General features: G+C 36.2%; 1 non-coding gene across 1 annotated transcript; it reads right to left on the minus strand.

Moving 5' to 3' along the window:
* Nucleotides 1-1,138: 1,138 nt before the first annotated feature.
* On the minus strand, nucleotides 1,139-1,241 carry LOC126015281 (U6 spliceosomal RNA). Its single transcript, XR_007498162.1, has one exon. It is a non-coding gene; the product is annotated as a U6 spliceosomal RNA (small nuclear RNA).
* Between the last annotated feature and the right edge of the window lie 16,133 nt (nucleotides 1,242-17,374).

Below are 17,374 nucleotides of genomic sequence, written 5' to 3' on the forward strand. Positions count from 1 at the left end.
GAACCATATAAGGTAAATTATATTTATTGTAAAAGTAATTTCTAAAAGCTAGAGAAATAATTTTTTTAATTTAAAGAACTGTGATTCACCAAGTGATTCAAAGTGCTGTGTTAGATATACATAGTTTCAGCTTCAATTCCCACCGCCAAGCTCTCAACCTCCTGTCCTTCACCAATGTCCCAGAATCCATCCCATTCCTTTCTCCCATATAGCCTGCCATAACTAATAAGCACCTTTTAAAATTTTGTTGTTAAATTTTGGGTCTCATTATTAGACCTACACATTGGTATATTTAGTTCTGTCAAGTTCTTAACACCAGCAAATTCCTGAATCCTCTTAACCCCTGTTCTCTAGTTATTCACAACAATCTTTTCTTCTTCCATTCATTTTCTTCTCCTCACATATATTCTGAGGTCAGTAGTGTTCTAAAAAAAAAGCCGTATTTAAAGTATTTTATTCTCTCATACACTTATTCTTAATATCATATGTAAGTGATAGCATCCTGTGTTTATTCATCATCTTCCCAGCTTACTTCACCTTAACATAGGTGTGAGTGTCCATCCATGTTGCAGTGAATAGCATGAATACATCATTTTTAGAGCTATGTTAGTATTTACCTTTATATAAAACCATATTATCATGATCCACTCATCTGTTGTTGACATCTGATGATTCTACTCTTACCTGTGATGTGATCGGAACAGTGGTGTGCACAGATACTTTTGAATGATTGTTTTTATGGCATGCAATAAATACCCAAAAATGCAATTGCTGAGTCAAATGGCAGCTCAATTTCGAGTTTACTGAGAACCCTCCATACAGTTTTCCATAGAGGTTTATCCAGACAACATTCCCACCAGCAGTGAATGAGAGTCCTTTTTCACCACATCACTGCCAATACAGATTGCTCTCAGTATTTTTTTTAATATGTGCTATTTTCATTGTTGTCTTGATTTGCATTTTTCTAATGATAAGTGATAATGAACAATTTTTATGTGTCTGCTGGTCATCTGTTTGTCTTCCTCACTGAGGAAGACATGTCTCTTCATTTTCTCTTCCCACTTTATAATAGGATATTTTTGTCTTAGAGGGTTACTCTTTTTTTTTTTTTTTGGAGGGGATGAGTTAGTTCAATTGCAAAAATATGGATGCTTCACGAATTTGCGTGTCATCCTTGCGCAGGGGCCATGCTAATCTCTGTATTGTTCCAATTTTAGTATATGTGCTGCTGAAGCGAGCATGGGTTACTCTTTCTGAGTGCTTTGTATATCAACTCTTTATGTGATGTGCTGAGAACAAATATTTTCTCCCACTAATCAGTAAGCTCTCTTAATTTACTCCCATGTTTCTTTGCTATATAGAAAAATTTTTAGTTTATTGTAGTCCCATTTCTTCACTTTTGATTCTATAGCCTTTGAAATTGTCATCATATCTTTGAAGATTCCTTTGGTGTCTAGGTCTTTGAGCATTATGTCTATATCTTATTAAATGTACATTATAGTTCCAGTCTGATCTCAAGATCTTTGATCCATTTTGAGTTGACTTTTTTTCTCTTAGTTTTATTTTCAATGTAGGTAATGCAATTCCTTCCAGTTTCTTCTTCTTCTTCTTCTTCTTCTTCTTCTTCTTCTTCTTCTTCTTCTTCTTCTTCTTCTTCTTCTTCTTCTTCTTCTTCTTCTTCTTCTTCTTCTTCCTCCTCCTCCTCCTCCTCCTCCTCCTCCTCCTCCTCCTCCTCCTTCTTCTTCTTCTTCTTCTTCTTCTTCTTCTTCTTCTTCTTCTTCTTCTTCTTCTTCTTCTTCTTCTTCTTTTCAGTATGGTTTTGGCTATCTGGGGTCTTTTCTGACTCCACACAACTTAGTTCTTGACTGTTCTAAGACCTTAAAGAATGTTGTCTGAATTTGGATAGAGATTGCACTAAATCTAGATAGTAGATTAAGTAAGATGGTCATTGTGATAATATTAATCCTTTCAATCCATGAACATGGATTTTTCATTTCCAGAAGTCTTCAATTTCTTTCTTAAGTATGTTTATGTTTTCATGGTATAGGTCTCTCAACTCTTTTGGTAAGTTGATTCCTAGGTATTTGATTATATTTTGACATTATTTTATAAGCTTTAATCTCTTCCTCCTTTGATTCATTATTTCTATAAAGGAAGTAACTTATTTTGTGTACTGACTTTGTAGTAGGCCACTCTATTATATTGGTTTATTGTTTCTAGGAACTTTGTTGAGGATTTTTTAGTCTTCACTATATATTATGATGTCATCTGAAAAATCAATATAATTTCACTTCCTTTTCTCAAATTTGGCTCCTCTTGGTTCCCTCCTCTTTCCTGAATGCTTTTTAGGACATATAATAAATTAAAATAGAACAATGGATGTCCTTGTCTTGTGCCTGATCTTAATGAGAAGGCCATTAAGAATTCACCATTCTCATTAAGAATAATATGTTTGGGCTTGAAAAGTTATTTGTAGCCATGAGGGAAGTGTCCTTGAACTGGGGTCCTTCTGGGGGCTGAATCAGTAGCACGGGACAGTCCACAATTAGGACAGTAAGAAGAAGGACCAACAAGACACGATGTGTGATGAAAAACTGCCCTGGATTCCACCCCCCACAATAATATCTCAAAAGACAATGGGGAAGCCTATATTTCCTTTATAAGTTTAAGACCTCTATAATACTACCTCTTAATCTGTTTATCCCCAAATATAAGGTAATCTCCAGCATCACTTTGTCCCTTGATTACTTTTCTTAAACTCATTTTTATGTGTTTTTCTTTATATATATGTATATATAGTCTTGTTTTTTTTTTCTCCTCCTAAACTCCATCTGTTTTGACTCTGCTTGGCACAAAGACCTACAAGAAAAAGTCTTGCCTAGGATTAAAGCTCAGGTCAAAACCAGGGCCCAGAGATGATGAAGCCTGAAATTCTCACCCACAAATGCACCAGCAATATAATATAGCATCATTTCTTTTTGCCCAGGCATACTATAAAAGGGGAAATTTTGATTATAGAAACAATATCTTATCTACTAGGGATAAGAACTCATACATTTTACAATACAGGGGCACCTTCCACCTTGAACATATGTCATGTGGTCCCAACTTAGACTCCATGTGATTAGACAGCAATGTCTAACCCTGAACCCTAAATCTCAGACATAGAACCAACACAATTCTCCACAACAGCGCCAGGAACCAAACTCCCTCTGGGATATACTTAATACTGCTCTGACACCAACAAACACCAGTCTTGATATGACATCCTGACAACAAGGAAACGGCAACAGTTGGTCTAAAAGCAGGTTGTCTTACCTCACAACCTAATGATAGGATGAAATCAGAAGACACGTCATCTTTTGATTTGTGCAAAAGCCAAGATCTCTAACTACAGACGACTGACTGTGATAATCATGACTGGGCAGAACATATCCTGGGACCAATAAAAAAGAAGCTAATCAAATCAAATCAAAAAACAAAAAGTAGAACAAAACAAATAAAAAAAACGAACAAGGGGGGGGGAGAAAAAAAACAAAGAAAAAGGGACAAAGTGATACAGGAGATTACTTTATATTTGGGGAGAAACAGTATAAGGTAGTGTTATATAGGTCTATACTTATGATGATAGTATAGGCTTCCCCATTGTCTTTTTGTTTTTTGATTTGATTTGTTTTATGCTTCTTTTGGGTCACAGCTGGCAGCGCTCGGTGGGTGCTACTGGCTCTGTGCTTGGAAGTTGCCCCTGGTGGGAATGGGAGACCATGTGGGATGCCAGGATGTGAGCCACCATCCTTCAGCAAGAAGGACAGACACCTTGCCTCCATGCTATCCCTCCCGGCCCCACTTTATTCCTTTAATTATATTTTTTATTTAATCCTTTTTTTCTTTTAAGAAACTCTTTTTTCTTTAGATATGCCTGAGCATATATATTTTTAGTTTTTGTCATGGGTCTGTTTTCTTTTCTCTCCACCCCCAAATCCACCAGCAATATAATGTAGCACCACTTCTTCCTGCAAAGGCATATTAAAATAGGGAAAAATTTACGTGTAAAAACAAGCTCTTATCTACTACGGATAAGAACTTATACTTTTTCACAACACAGGGTCATCTCCCACCCTGAATGTATGTCATGGGGAACCAACCGAGACTCCAGGGTAATAGGCACCGACCTTCCAGTCTTGACTCCTGGATCCCAGACATAGAAACGACAGAGTTCTCCACAACAGCTCCAGGAACCAAATCCCCTCCAGGGCATTCATATTGCTGCTCTGATGCCAACATGCACCACTTCTAAATCGATAATCTGACAATGAGGAAATGGGAACAATTAGATCTAAGAGCAAGTTATCCTTCCTCACCAGCCAACGATAAGACAAAATCAAAAGACATGTCACCCTTTGATCTGTGCAAAAACCGAGATTTCTATATACAGATGACTGGTTGTTACAACCAGGACTAGACAGTACGCATCCCGGGACCAACAACAACAACAACAACAAGCTCTAACCTAGCTTTTGATCTACAATCTGTTCAACAAACAAGATCTCCAATTCCAGAGGTCTGACCGAAACGGGTCTTCCAGAAATATAACAAAAGACTCTGTCCCAGGCTCCATCCTAGGAGCAACATAATGACCAAGACCACCAACTACAGAAGATGAATTAAAACGACACTGAAGAAGCAGAACTGCCAGAACCACAAAGAAAGCCTTCATCATAAGCTCCATTCCTTGAGTTGCACAGTCACCAAGATCTCTAGAAACAGAGGACTGACTTTACCATCTGTGACGAAGCAGAAATCTTCCATACACCACAAAAGCACCGAGGGGAGAGTAAATGATCATGCAAGAAGTCTATAGTTAACCCCATGACAGTATACTTCAGGGATGGAGAAACCCTGTGTCTCCTAGGCTAAGGGAATTCCCTCTATAATATCCCCAATAGTTACTGTGCCTATGCAGGGGAAAAAAGAAAAAAAGAAAGAAAAAAAAAGCACAAAATAATCATTTTTCTGCAAATATATTTATTGATTTTTTTACATCCTTATTTGGGTGTAGATATTGATGTTGATGTCTCCTTTTTTACTTTATATTATTTTATCTTATCTTTCTCTTTCTTTTTGCACTCTGGCATGATTTGAATTCAGAACTGAAACTATTGTGTGGTGCTTCTCTTTATTGCTGTAGGGCTCACTGATATTTAATTTGACAGTTATTTTTGTATTGTTATGGTGTTTCAATTACCTTTTTCATGTCCTCTCTCAAACTGAGGCTGATAGCCACTAGAAGGACTCCGCCCATTTTCAGCATTTTTTTTTTTGCTTAATCTTTACCCCATTCTATTGCTTTTCTTCCCTTAAACAAAACCACATAACTTGATTTATCTAGCTTAGCCTCTCAAATAGAGGAAGAAACAAGGTAGGGCACTAGGACCAAACAGATGTATGATCACTGATAGAAAGCTAGACAAAGAGGGGACCACCTATTCTAGCAGCCCCAAGTGGTGACGATGGGGGATATGGGTTGCAGAAAAGGAACAGAGAAGGGGGAGGACATATTTGGTGGTGGGTATTCCCTGATTCAATGTTAATATGTACCTAAAATACTAATGTGAAAGATATGTAAGCCACTATGATCAAAATAAAAATTAAAAATAAAATACAGCTATACCACTCCTAGGAATATACCGTAGAAACACAAAAATACAAAACAAAAACCTTTTCCTTACACCTATATTCATTGCAGCACTATTTACCATAGCAAGACTCTGAAACAACCAAGATGCCCTTCAACAGATGAATGGCTAAAGAAACTGTGGTACATATACACAATGGAATATTATGCAGCTGTCAGGAGAGATGAAGTCATGAAATTTTCCTATACATGGATGTACACGGAATTTATTATGCTGAGTGAAATAAGAGAGAGAAAGCAAAACACAGAATCGTCTCACTCATTTATGGGTTTTATGAAAAATAAAAGATATTCTTACAATAATAATTTTCAGACACAAAAGAGAAAAGAGCTGGAAATTACAGCTCACCTCAGGAAGCTCACCCCAAAGAGTGATGAGTTTAGTTAGAGAAATAACTACATTTTGAACTGTCCTAATAATGAGAATGTATGAGGGAAATGGAAAGCCTGTCTAGAGTACAGGCGGGGGTTGGGTTGGGAGGAGGGAGATTTGGGACATTGGTGATGGAAACGTTGCACTGGTGATGGGTGGTGTTCTTTACATGACTGAAACCCAAACACAATCATGTATGTAATCAAGGTGTTTAAATAAAATATAAAAAAAGAATATGAGTACTATACATTAATTTGATAAATGTTTTACATTTTAATTAGAAACATTGCATCTTATTTTCTGGGCATAATGATGTGTAATACTTCCTTTTTTATAAGGGTCATTTGTTAAGGAATTATTTACCTTATTACAAATACAAACAAAATACATAAAATAGTTCAAATAAGAAAAATGTCTGAGTAGTAATTTGGTATGGCCCCACTGTGTGCATGATAAAATAAAATAAATAAAATAAAATAAAATAAGATAAAATAAAGAATACTCTAAACTTAAAAAAAATACCCTAATCTAGGCTTTGGCTTACAATCTATACAACAAGGAAGATCTCTAATTCTAGAGGTTTGACTGAGATAACTGCAACTGAGCAGAGCTTCTGGAAACATAATGAAAGACTTTATCCTAAGCTTTGTCCTAGGATCGGTGCAAAAACCAAGACCACCAACTACAGAACACTGATTAAAACAACAGTGATGGAACAAAACTTCTAGAACCGTAAAAAAAGACTCCATCCTAGGCTCCATCCTATGACCTTTGTAAATACCAAAATATCGAGTTACAGAGGCCTGGTTTTATCATCCATGACTGAGCAGTATGTTTCCAGACATCACAAAAGAACCTAGGGGAAAGTAAAAGAGCATGTACGTAGCCTGTAGTTATATACATGATAGTATACTTCAAGGGAGGAGAAACCCTGTATCTCTTAGGACAAGAGAATTCCCTTTCTAATCTCCCTAATATCTATTGTGCCTATGCAAAAAAAAAAAAAAAAAGGAGTAGCACAAATTAATTTTTTGTAATTGTTGCATGTTTTTTTGTTTTGTTTTTATTTTGTGTTTGTTTTGTTTTTATTTCGGGAACATGGTTATTGTTTAGTTGTTGTCTTTATTGCTGTGGTGCTTTTTGGTTTTTTTTTGTTTGTTTGTTTGATTTCTTTTTGTATTGTTGTTGTTGTTTTTCCTTTTTCCCTTTCTTTTCTTAAATTGATATTTATAACCTCTAGAAGGACTCCTCCAGTTTTTTGCTTTGTTTGATTTTTGCCCCCCTCCCTTTTTTCTTTCCTTCAAACAGAACCACATAACTTGAACCATCTTTTTCTGTATCACAAATTGAGGGGGAAATAATGGAGGGTACCAAGACTAAACAGTCATATGACAATTGAGTAGAAATAAAAAATGATCAGACATAAAGACCAAATCCAAAGTCAATGACAACTGAATCAATACCCAATCTACAACAAGCTAGACACAGAGAGGACCACTTATACTAGCAGCCGGAGGAGGGGCAAAGGAGGAGGATATGGGATGCATGCTGAAAACGGGTGGAGAGAGGACAACATTGGTAGTGTGAATGTCCTGATTCAATGTCACTATGTACATAAAATATTACTGTGAAAGATTTGTAATCCACTTTGGTTAAAATAAAAATTATTAAAAAATAATATGGCTATGTTTTATTTTTATATAGAAAGCTGTTAGTATATTGAGAAAGATTTTTGCCTCCCCAATTTTTGAAGGTTTTAATTATAAATGGTTGTTAGATCTTGTCAAAAAATTTCTTTGGGAGAAGGAGAGGAGAAAGCCTTCTCCACAATTAATTGCTAAATTATATAAATGTTAGCTTTCCTTTACTTATGTTGTGTATGATGTTAGTTGATATGCACAGATGAATCATCTTTGAATTCCTGGAATGAGACCCCTTGATGTATTTTTTGATGTGCTGTTGGATTCAATTGATACTACTTTTTTTTGAGGATTTTGGAACCAATATTTATTAAGCTGACTGTCTTGAAACTTTTTTCTTGTGTTAATATTTCTGTCAGCTTTGGGTATCAGTGAATGCTATCTTTATAGAAGGTATCAGGAAGGGTTCCCACTTCTTCAATATTTTGAAAGGGCTTAAAGACCATTGCTAGTAAGTCTTCTCTGAATGTTTGATAAAACTCACCAATCTGGGCCTGGACTTTTATTCTTGGGGAGTTTCGTAATACTATTTCAGTTTCCTTGCTTGTGATTGGTCTATTCAGGATATCTACTCTCTCCTCATTTACTTTTGAAAATTAGATATTTTTGAAATATGTCTCTTTCTTCTAGGTTTCTATCTTATCAGAATAAAGTTGTTCATAATAAAATCTCATAAGTGGGTTTCTGGAGATTTTGTTGTAGTTTCTCCCCCTTCATCTCTAATTTGATTTATTTGAGCACTTTCTCTATTTTTTCTCATAAGTCTTGCCAGTGGTTTGTCTATCTCATTTATTCTTCTGAAGAAACAACTCTTGGTTTTATTGATTCTGTGATTGCTTTCTTGGTTTCTATTTCATTGTTTTCTGTTATATATTTTATTATTTTTTCTTCTGCTTGTATTTGCTTGCTTTGTTGTTGGTTCTCCAGATATGTAAGTTGTGCATTTAGGTTTTTATTTTTATTTTTTCCTTCTTTCTTTTTGTTTTCCTTTATAGCTACGTTTCATCCTAATTACTGATTTTGCTGTGTCCCATAGATTTTGGTAACTTGTTTCTTTTTTATCATTGATCTCAAGGAATCTTTTTATTTCTTTCTTTATTTTCTTTTAGAATCAACTGTTATTAACAGTATAATAATTCAATAGGAGTTTCTCCATATATTTTTTATTAATTTTTATCTCTCTAGAATAGTGGTATAACAGGATTCTTGGTGTATATTTTATATATGTGAATTAAATTTAGTTTAATTTATGTTCTATAGTATACTATTTCCTAGAGAATATTTTGTGTGCAATAGCTAAAAATGTTTATTCAGCTTTTGAGTATGGAAGACCTATCCTCAAATATAAATCTATTAGTCAGAGATCTTATAGTTTCTCTATAGGGCTCTAATATCTTTACTGATATTCTGTGAACTGGATCTATCTAGTGCTGAGTGTGACATGTTGTATTCTCACTCATCACGTTTCCATCCATGTATTTATTTAAATTTGTGTATAAAAACCTTACAAACTTTGCTAATTCAACCGGATGTGACCCAAAAAAACCCAAAATAAACAAAAAAAAGTTTTACTTCAAAGTTATTTTCACTATGCTAATATTCTAAACCCTTTTATTTCTTTTTGGACCTCTTCTGGTGGTGTTCAGGGATTACATTTGGCTCTGTATTCAAGGATCACTCTTAGTGGGGCTTGAGGGATTTTATATGTAGTGCCAAGGATTAAATGAGGTCAGCAATGTGCAAAGGAAGCACCCTATGATAGTATCATCATTATGCTTTGTTTTCAAAGATCCCTGTCAGAATCTTTTAAATTTCCCTAGCTATACCTGTTGAGTGAGAAACGTAGGAAAAGGAAGCAGGCTAAATTCTTTGGCGAAGAAGAGTGAAGTACTTGATTAGAATCACACCAAACTCTATCAAGTGAAGAAAAAAATTCTCAAAAGTCTGGCAGGCCAGTGAGATAGGACAGAGGTTCGGAATCTCGCCTTGCACATGACTTGCCCAGGTTCAATCACCAGTACCACATCACTCTGAATGATTCCAGGAGTGATCCCTGAATACAAAGTTAAGAGTAAGCCCTGAGCACTGCAGGTGTGTGAAAACAGAGACAGTGAGAAAGAGAGATATTTAGTGTCTAGTAATATTAGGAAGAGATAATGGATGCTGGACCATCAAACACAATGAATTTTTACAAAGGTAGTGAAAAGGCATGTGACTCAAGCTGGGCCAACTGATTTTTCCCACAGTGGAATTTAATTCTTTCATAGAGGAACAAGGAAATTGAAAACAGTTGGAGTTCCATTTCACTTAGCAGCAGCCTCACCACACTCACCCTGCTATGCACAGATGTCATATTCATTCTTGATGCCTCTAGGCTGCTTTCTTTTCCTGTTTCCTATCCCAGTCCTCTGGCCATTCCTCAATTCTATGAGTGCCTGATCTTTTCCATCAAACTGCCTTTAGTTTAAACCAGTTTAAATTCTGTTGCTTGCAACAAATTACATAGAACTGATACCTGCCCTAACTTCTTGTGAAAATAGCTACTGAAATCACTTATCTTCTTTTAACATCTTTCACGCACTATACACACTAAATTCTTCTATGTCTAAATCAGTCATTCACACGTAAGGCTCATTTTAGATACCGAGGATGCGTCAATGAACAACATAGAATCCTTTGTTTCTCATGAGTTTATATTTTAATGAGAAAAGAGGGACAATAAACAATATGTAGCATAATATATTATAACTGGATATATATATGTATATATTATAAATTAAAGAATAAAATGCCTCTGGTAAACAATGGACTGAGAAAAAAACAAAAAGAATTAAAAGTTATAGTTACATTTTTAAACTGAGTTATTAGGGACAGACCATCAACAAAGGGACATTTAAGTAAAATATATAGGGGTGAAATAGAGAGTATACTCAAGGCAACAGAAAAATGTCAAAATGTCACTGCGGAATTTTTTCCCAAACTTTATAGAAATGAAACAAATAGTATAACTGGAGTGGGCCAAGGACAAGCAGAAAGTGGGAAATAGAGTAAGTATGGAGGAGATGAGACTATATAGGATTTTGACTTTTTTTTGCAAAATAGGGAGGTAATCCTTTACCAAAAGAGCAAAAAATAATGTGTTGTTCAGGTATGCAATCAACCTCTAACTACAAAGGCCTGTAATAACGTCCTAATGTATTTACCCACAGAGCCAGGTGCAGAATATGATTGGAAGCCAGGACTCCCGCTGCAGTGATTACTAACAATATGTTTTAATGCCTTAATTTTACCAGGTATAAAATAACCCTTCAGCTTCTTTGTCCACAATGATTCTTGGAAACAAAATGTGGACACACTAATTTTATGCCTCAGTGCTCAATCATACTAGATACCCTATACAACGCTCATTATGACAATGTCTTGATAAAATACTCCAATTTAACCACTTCCTTTTGTTTATGTCTCCTATTAGGATCTAAAGCATATGCTCATTCATACCACCAAAACATTCAAATGCGCGCCTCAGACTTATGTTACAGGTCCCACTCATCAAATACGTTTTTGCAAATTACCATTTCCTTTTTTATTATTCTCTTTCTTTTTTCTTTTTCTTTCCTACTTCTTTCCTTCTCTCCTTTCTTTCTCTTCTTTATCAATTCAATGTATGTTAAATAAAGCCCATGCTGCCAGTTTCTTTTTAGGAAAGGAACCCCTATACATAAGATGTGGCAGATGACACTATGTAGAGTAGCATCTCTTATAGTCCTCACTACCATGTTGCTTAGTATTCCAGATGCAAAAACTATGCTTATCCTAAAATGCTCCAGCCACTATCTAACCCTGAAACCTTCATTTAGTAAAGACCACCCCCATCAGTGATGAAGTGCTTAGAAATGAGAAAACCTTGAAACTCTGATGCACCAGCCCAATTTATTTAACTTATTTTTTACTGTATTTACTTATTTATCTTTTCTCTTCTCTCTTATCCTTTGTTTTCCCTTTCTCTCCTAACTTATATCTTAGCTAATTATTTATCTTTTTTTTAATTAAATTATTTCTTAAGAGCTCAGACCCATTCTATGAAGGTCAGGCCTCCAACAACAACTTAAAAATAGATCACTAATATCTGTCTTTATTCATCAGTTGGTAGACAGTGAACTCTTCTGTGATTGCCAAACCTAAAATGTAAACAATCCATGCCTAAAGTGTTATATAGGCTCTCATATATTATTTCTCCTCCCCCGCTCAGAAATTCTTTTATACTTTCATTCCTCAATCCTGCTCTGATATCCCTCCTTATTTAACCCTATTGATTCTCAGTTATTAACTCATTAGGTACTGAGATTGACCTCCTGCCCCAATAAGCCACCAACTCGCTCCCAAAGCGAAAGAACACCCTCTAAGTCCCACATCTTGTGCCTGGGCAAGAAACTACAACCAATACTCCAGCTGACCCATGCTTTGTGGCCCTTCTTCTCACCCTCCCCTCAAATGTGGACTGTTGCATGCTACTGGACTCTGCTCAGAAGGACCCCCAGCCCAAGGACACTACCTGAACCCTTCCTACTGCAAATCATTTCTCAAACTCAACAAGACCATGGTGTGTGATGAAAATATGCCCTGGATATCACTCCCCACAAGAAAATCTCGAAAGACTTAATGGGGATGCCTATATTTTATTTATATGTTTAATACCTCTATAATAATATTTATTAGTCTATTCTCAAATGTAAGGTAGCCTCTCACATCATATTTAATCTTTAATTAATATTTTAAATTTATTTTTATTTCTTTCATCTATATCTATCTCTCTATATATAGATTTATATATTTTTTCCTTTACTTCATGGATTTTGGTTCTGCTTGGTAAACAAAAACCTACAAGAAAAAGCCTTCCCTGGATAAAAGCTCAGGTCAAAACAGGGCACAGATATTTTGTAGTCTGTCATTCATACCCCCAAATGCACCTGCAATATATTATGGCACCTTTTCTTTTTGCAAAGGCATAGTATAAAGAAGAAATTTTACGTATAGAAACAAGCTCTTATCTAGTAGGCATAAGAACTCATACATTTTATAATACAGGGTGCCTCCCACCCTGAACATGTGTCATGTGGACCCAACTTAGACTTCATGTGATCAGGCAGCGACCATCCAATCCCACACCCTAGAACTCAGATATGGAACTGATACAGCTCCCTGCAACAGCAACTAGAACCAAATCCCCCCCCCCCCGGGAAATTCCTAATACTGATCTGGCACTAACATGCACCAGTTTTGATATAACATTCTGAGAAAGAGGAAATGGCAACAACTTGGTCTAAGAGCAGTTTGACTTATTTCATCACTTATCAGTAAATTGAAATCAGAAAACATATAGTCCTTTGATTTGTGAAAAAACCAAGATCACTAATTACAGAAGACTGACTTTGACGATCATGACTGGGCAGAAATTATTCTGGTGTTGTGTATGTAAATATTTTGGGGAATTACTATGTTACTCACCCTAAACTGATTGGTGATTGTGTCCTACCCTAGGGTGTGACCTGGCATTCTGCCCCCACCATGGGGTAGTACCTGATTCTGCTTCCACCATTGGTTGGTATCTGATCCCACCATTGGGTGGTACCTGACTCTGGGGGATAAAAACAGGGGTCTGTGGAAGGCCGAGGCTTTTGGCTGGAACTGAAGCTGAGTCTTTGGACTTCAGTCTTCTCCACCGAATAAAGCGAATATTTCCACGAGCCTGACTGTCTGCGAGCTGTTTACCCGCCGTTTCACCTCAGAACCCTCGGCTAGACAGGGTGGCAGACGCGTGCTCCGAGCTGGAAGAGAAAGGCCTCATCCTCCATCCCACCATCAGTCAACCTCTTCAGGGGCTGACTTGCTACAATTCTGGGACCAATAATAAAGACTCTAGCCTAGGCTTTGTACAAAAACCAAGATCTCTGATTCCAGAGGTCTGACTTTAACAACAGTGACTGAGCAGAATGTCTGCGACCATAATGAAAGATTCTACCCTAGGCAAAAACCTAGTATCTATGCAAAAACCAACAATAGTAATGAAACAGAACTTCTAGAACTATAAAAATGATTCTATTCTAGGCTTTGTCGTATGACCTTTGCAAATACCATGATATCTAGTTACTAAGGCCTGATTTTAACATCCACAACTGAGCAGAAAATTTTTTGGCACCATAAAAAGACCTTTGGGTGTGAAAATGAGCCTGTAGTTATTTCCATGACAGTATGCTTCAAGGACGGCGAAAGGAATTCTCTTTCTAATTTCCCCAATACTTACTGTGCCTATGCAAAGAGAAGAAGAAGAAGGAGGAGGAGGAGGAGGAGGAGGAGGAGGAGGAGGAGGAGGAGGAGGAGAAGAAGAAGAAGAAGAAGAAGAAGAAGAAGAAGAAGAAGAAGAAGAAGAAGAAGAAGAAGAAGAAGAAGAAGAAGAAGAAGAAGAAGAAGAAGAAAGAAGCAAAAACCTTTTTTTTGTTCTTTGTTATAATTTGGTGGTTGTTTTTTGTTGCTATTTTGTTTTTCTGTAGTTGCTGGTTTTGTTTTGTTTTCCTTTTTTCCCTTTCTTCTTTTGAATTGATAGTTATGATCTCTAGATGGAATCCCTTGTTATTTTTCTATTTATTTATTATTTTTTAAACAGAACCACATAACTTGAATCATCTTGTTCTGCCTCATAAATTGAGGGAAAAATTGAATAATACCAGGACCAAACAGTCATATGATCATTGAATAGAAATAAAAAATGATCAGACTTAAACACCAAACCCAAAGTCAAAGACAACAGAATCAATACCCAATCTACAACAAACTATACACAGAGGGGACAAGTTACACTAGCAATCCTGGGGCAAAGGAGGGAGATATAGGATGCATGCTGGGAACAAGGGTGGAGGGAGGACAACACTGATGGTGGGAATACCCCTGATTCATTGTCACTCTGTACCTTAAATATTACTGTGAAATACTTATAATTGACTTTGTTCACAATAAAAATTAAAAAAAAACAGAATAACATTCCATCCCACCCAAAAAGTACATTTATATTGTTACTTCTACTTTAAATTCCTAAAATTTTATTTTATTTATGGTCAGTTTTCCGAATGACCAAGAACTTATATCATCTTGTTGCTTTGGCAATTTTAGGTAGTTTTTTTGGATATCTGAGAATAAAGTTTGATTCCAAAGTGAAAAAAAAGTGTTGTTACCTACATTTATGTCTGCGTTAAAGCCTGATATCTTTTAAGGAACTTCACCAATTAAACATGATCTTATGCTTTGCATTCTGGACACTCAGGCTAGTTTCTTCCTTGTAAGATGAACGTTTGACACATTTTCATATTCTGATCCACTCTATACTCAGCATTCATTAAGTATCATTTCAAATTCCATTTTTTGGAAACCTTTCCTTCATTTTTTCAGTCTTTCAAAATTTTGAATTTTTCATGACCTAACTTCTATACTTTCCAACAGATTTAGCACATGACCTCTTGCCCTTTATTGAAATTTTTTTTTACATACCTGACTTATCTATCCCAAACTTACAGATTTTAAACTTATGGAACCAAATCACCTTGCCTGTCCTTCTTTGTTGCCTTTAAGTGAATGAAGACAAGCAGTTTCATGTTACTTGGAACAATCTCAGTATGTCTGGGTTCTTTCTGTTTCAAAGGTTTACAATGGACCCTTCTTTCCTAGCAGGTCTTGAAATGTTACAAACCAATGTGTAACTACATTGTTTGCTTAAGTCAAGGAACAGAGTTACAGTGTAAGACCAATCATCACAGTCCATTAAATTCGTGTTGTTCAGGGAAAGTGAAACTTCAGGCTATGGTTCAGCAATCAAGAGATTTGAGACCATACAAATCAGGTCCAGTGGCTTTAACCTGGTCCTAAGAACAAGCTTCAATTGTCCACTCTGCACTAGCACTTATATATTGACAGCCTGGAAATATTTTTCTTTAACTTTGTAACTGAAGGATACAAGCAGCCCTGTGATCCCAGATCCTCTCCAAGTTTAACTAGCCTTCTATAAACATTAACACCCCCTGAGAATTGGGTTCTGTAATTATTGAGGACTATACCTATGACTATGTATATGTCAGTTTATGGATCTCATTCTAGAGTGCAAACGTGATCTGCATGGTAATGCTCATAATTGTCACACCTCTATAAACAAGTTGCCTGGGCAAAGGACACTGAGCCTGTGTCCTAATTGGAATGCACCTGCAAAACCAGGATGCAGTAGCTTTCTTAGATAGATGCCAGGACTCAGAATCATGCCTGTTCACTCATAATAACTTCCTCTATTATGTGTATGAATGCAAGGAATGCAAATGAAAATGTTCATGCTTAAAAAACTTACCTTGCCTAGCTCTACTGTCAGAGGACTCCCTCTGATGTCAGAGTTTTCAAACTATTATATAAATAGTAGAGTCAAGAATTCTGTAATTACTTATATCTGCTATGTAGTTGTGGCATGTTATTTATGTTAAACTTTTGAAATTTCAATATTGGCTGGAGCTAGATAAGCTCTTCAAAGTTTCTTTCCAGTTTCACATAGGTTACAGAATTTAATTGCTATGTCATGAAGAATTATAAACTTTAGTCATAAACTACAGTGGGAAAGGTAAAATCACTTTCTAAATAAACTAGGGACCTGAGAGATAACCGAGCAGGTAGGGAATTTACCTTGTATGTGGCCAAGCCAGGACTGACACAGGTTCAAAGCCCTGCATCCCATTATTTTCCCAGAGCCTGCCACACAAACTTAAATATCTTGGAGTCAACTTGACTAAAGACATAAAGGACCTCTATAAAGAAAATTATAAAACCCTGCTCCAAGAAATAAAAGGACTCGCAGAAATGGAAATGCATATCTTGCTCATAGATTGGCAGGATTAACATAATTAAAATGGCAACACTTCCCAAATCATTGTACAGATGTAATGTGATCCCTCTAAAGATATCCATGACATTATTCAAAGAAGTGGTTCATTTCTAAAATTCATTTGGAACAATAAACACCCTCGAATGGCTAAAGCAAGGCTTCGGAAAAGGAATATGGGAAGCATTACTTTCCCCAATTTTAAACTGTATTACAAAGCATTAGTTATCAAAACAGCATGGTATTGGAATAAAGACAGACCCTCAGATCAGTGGAATAGGCTTGGGTACTCAGAGAATGTTCCCCAGATATACAAGCACCTAATTTTTTATAAAGGAGCAAGAAATCCTAAATGGAGCAAGGAAGCCTCTTCAATAAGTGATATTGGCACAACTGGTTTGCCACTTGCAGAAAAGCGAACTCAGACCCCTAGCTAACACCATGCATGAACATAAAATCTAAATGGATTAAAGACCTTGATATCAGACCTGAAACCATAAGGTATATAGAACAACACATAGGTAAAACACTCCATGACATTGAGACTAAAGACATATTTAAGGAGGAAATAGCACTCTCCAAACAAGTGGAAGCAGAGACAAATAGATGGGAATATATTAAACTGAGAAGCTTCTGCACCTCAAAGGAAATAGTGCCCAGAATACAAGAGCCACGCATTGAGTGGGAGAAACTATTCACCC

The sequence above is a fragment of the Suncus etruscus genome, chromosome 7 (assembly GCF_024139225.1).
Source record: "Suncus etruscus isolate mSunEtr1 chromosome 7, mSunEtr1.pri.cur, whole genome shotgun sequence".
NCBI classification, from domain to species: Eukaryota; Metazoa; Chordata; class Mammalia; order Eulipotyphla; family Soricidae; genus Suncus; species Suncus etruscus.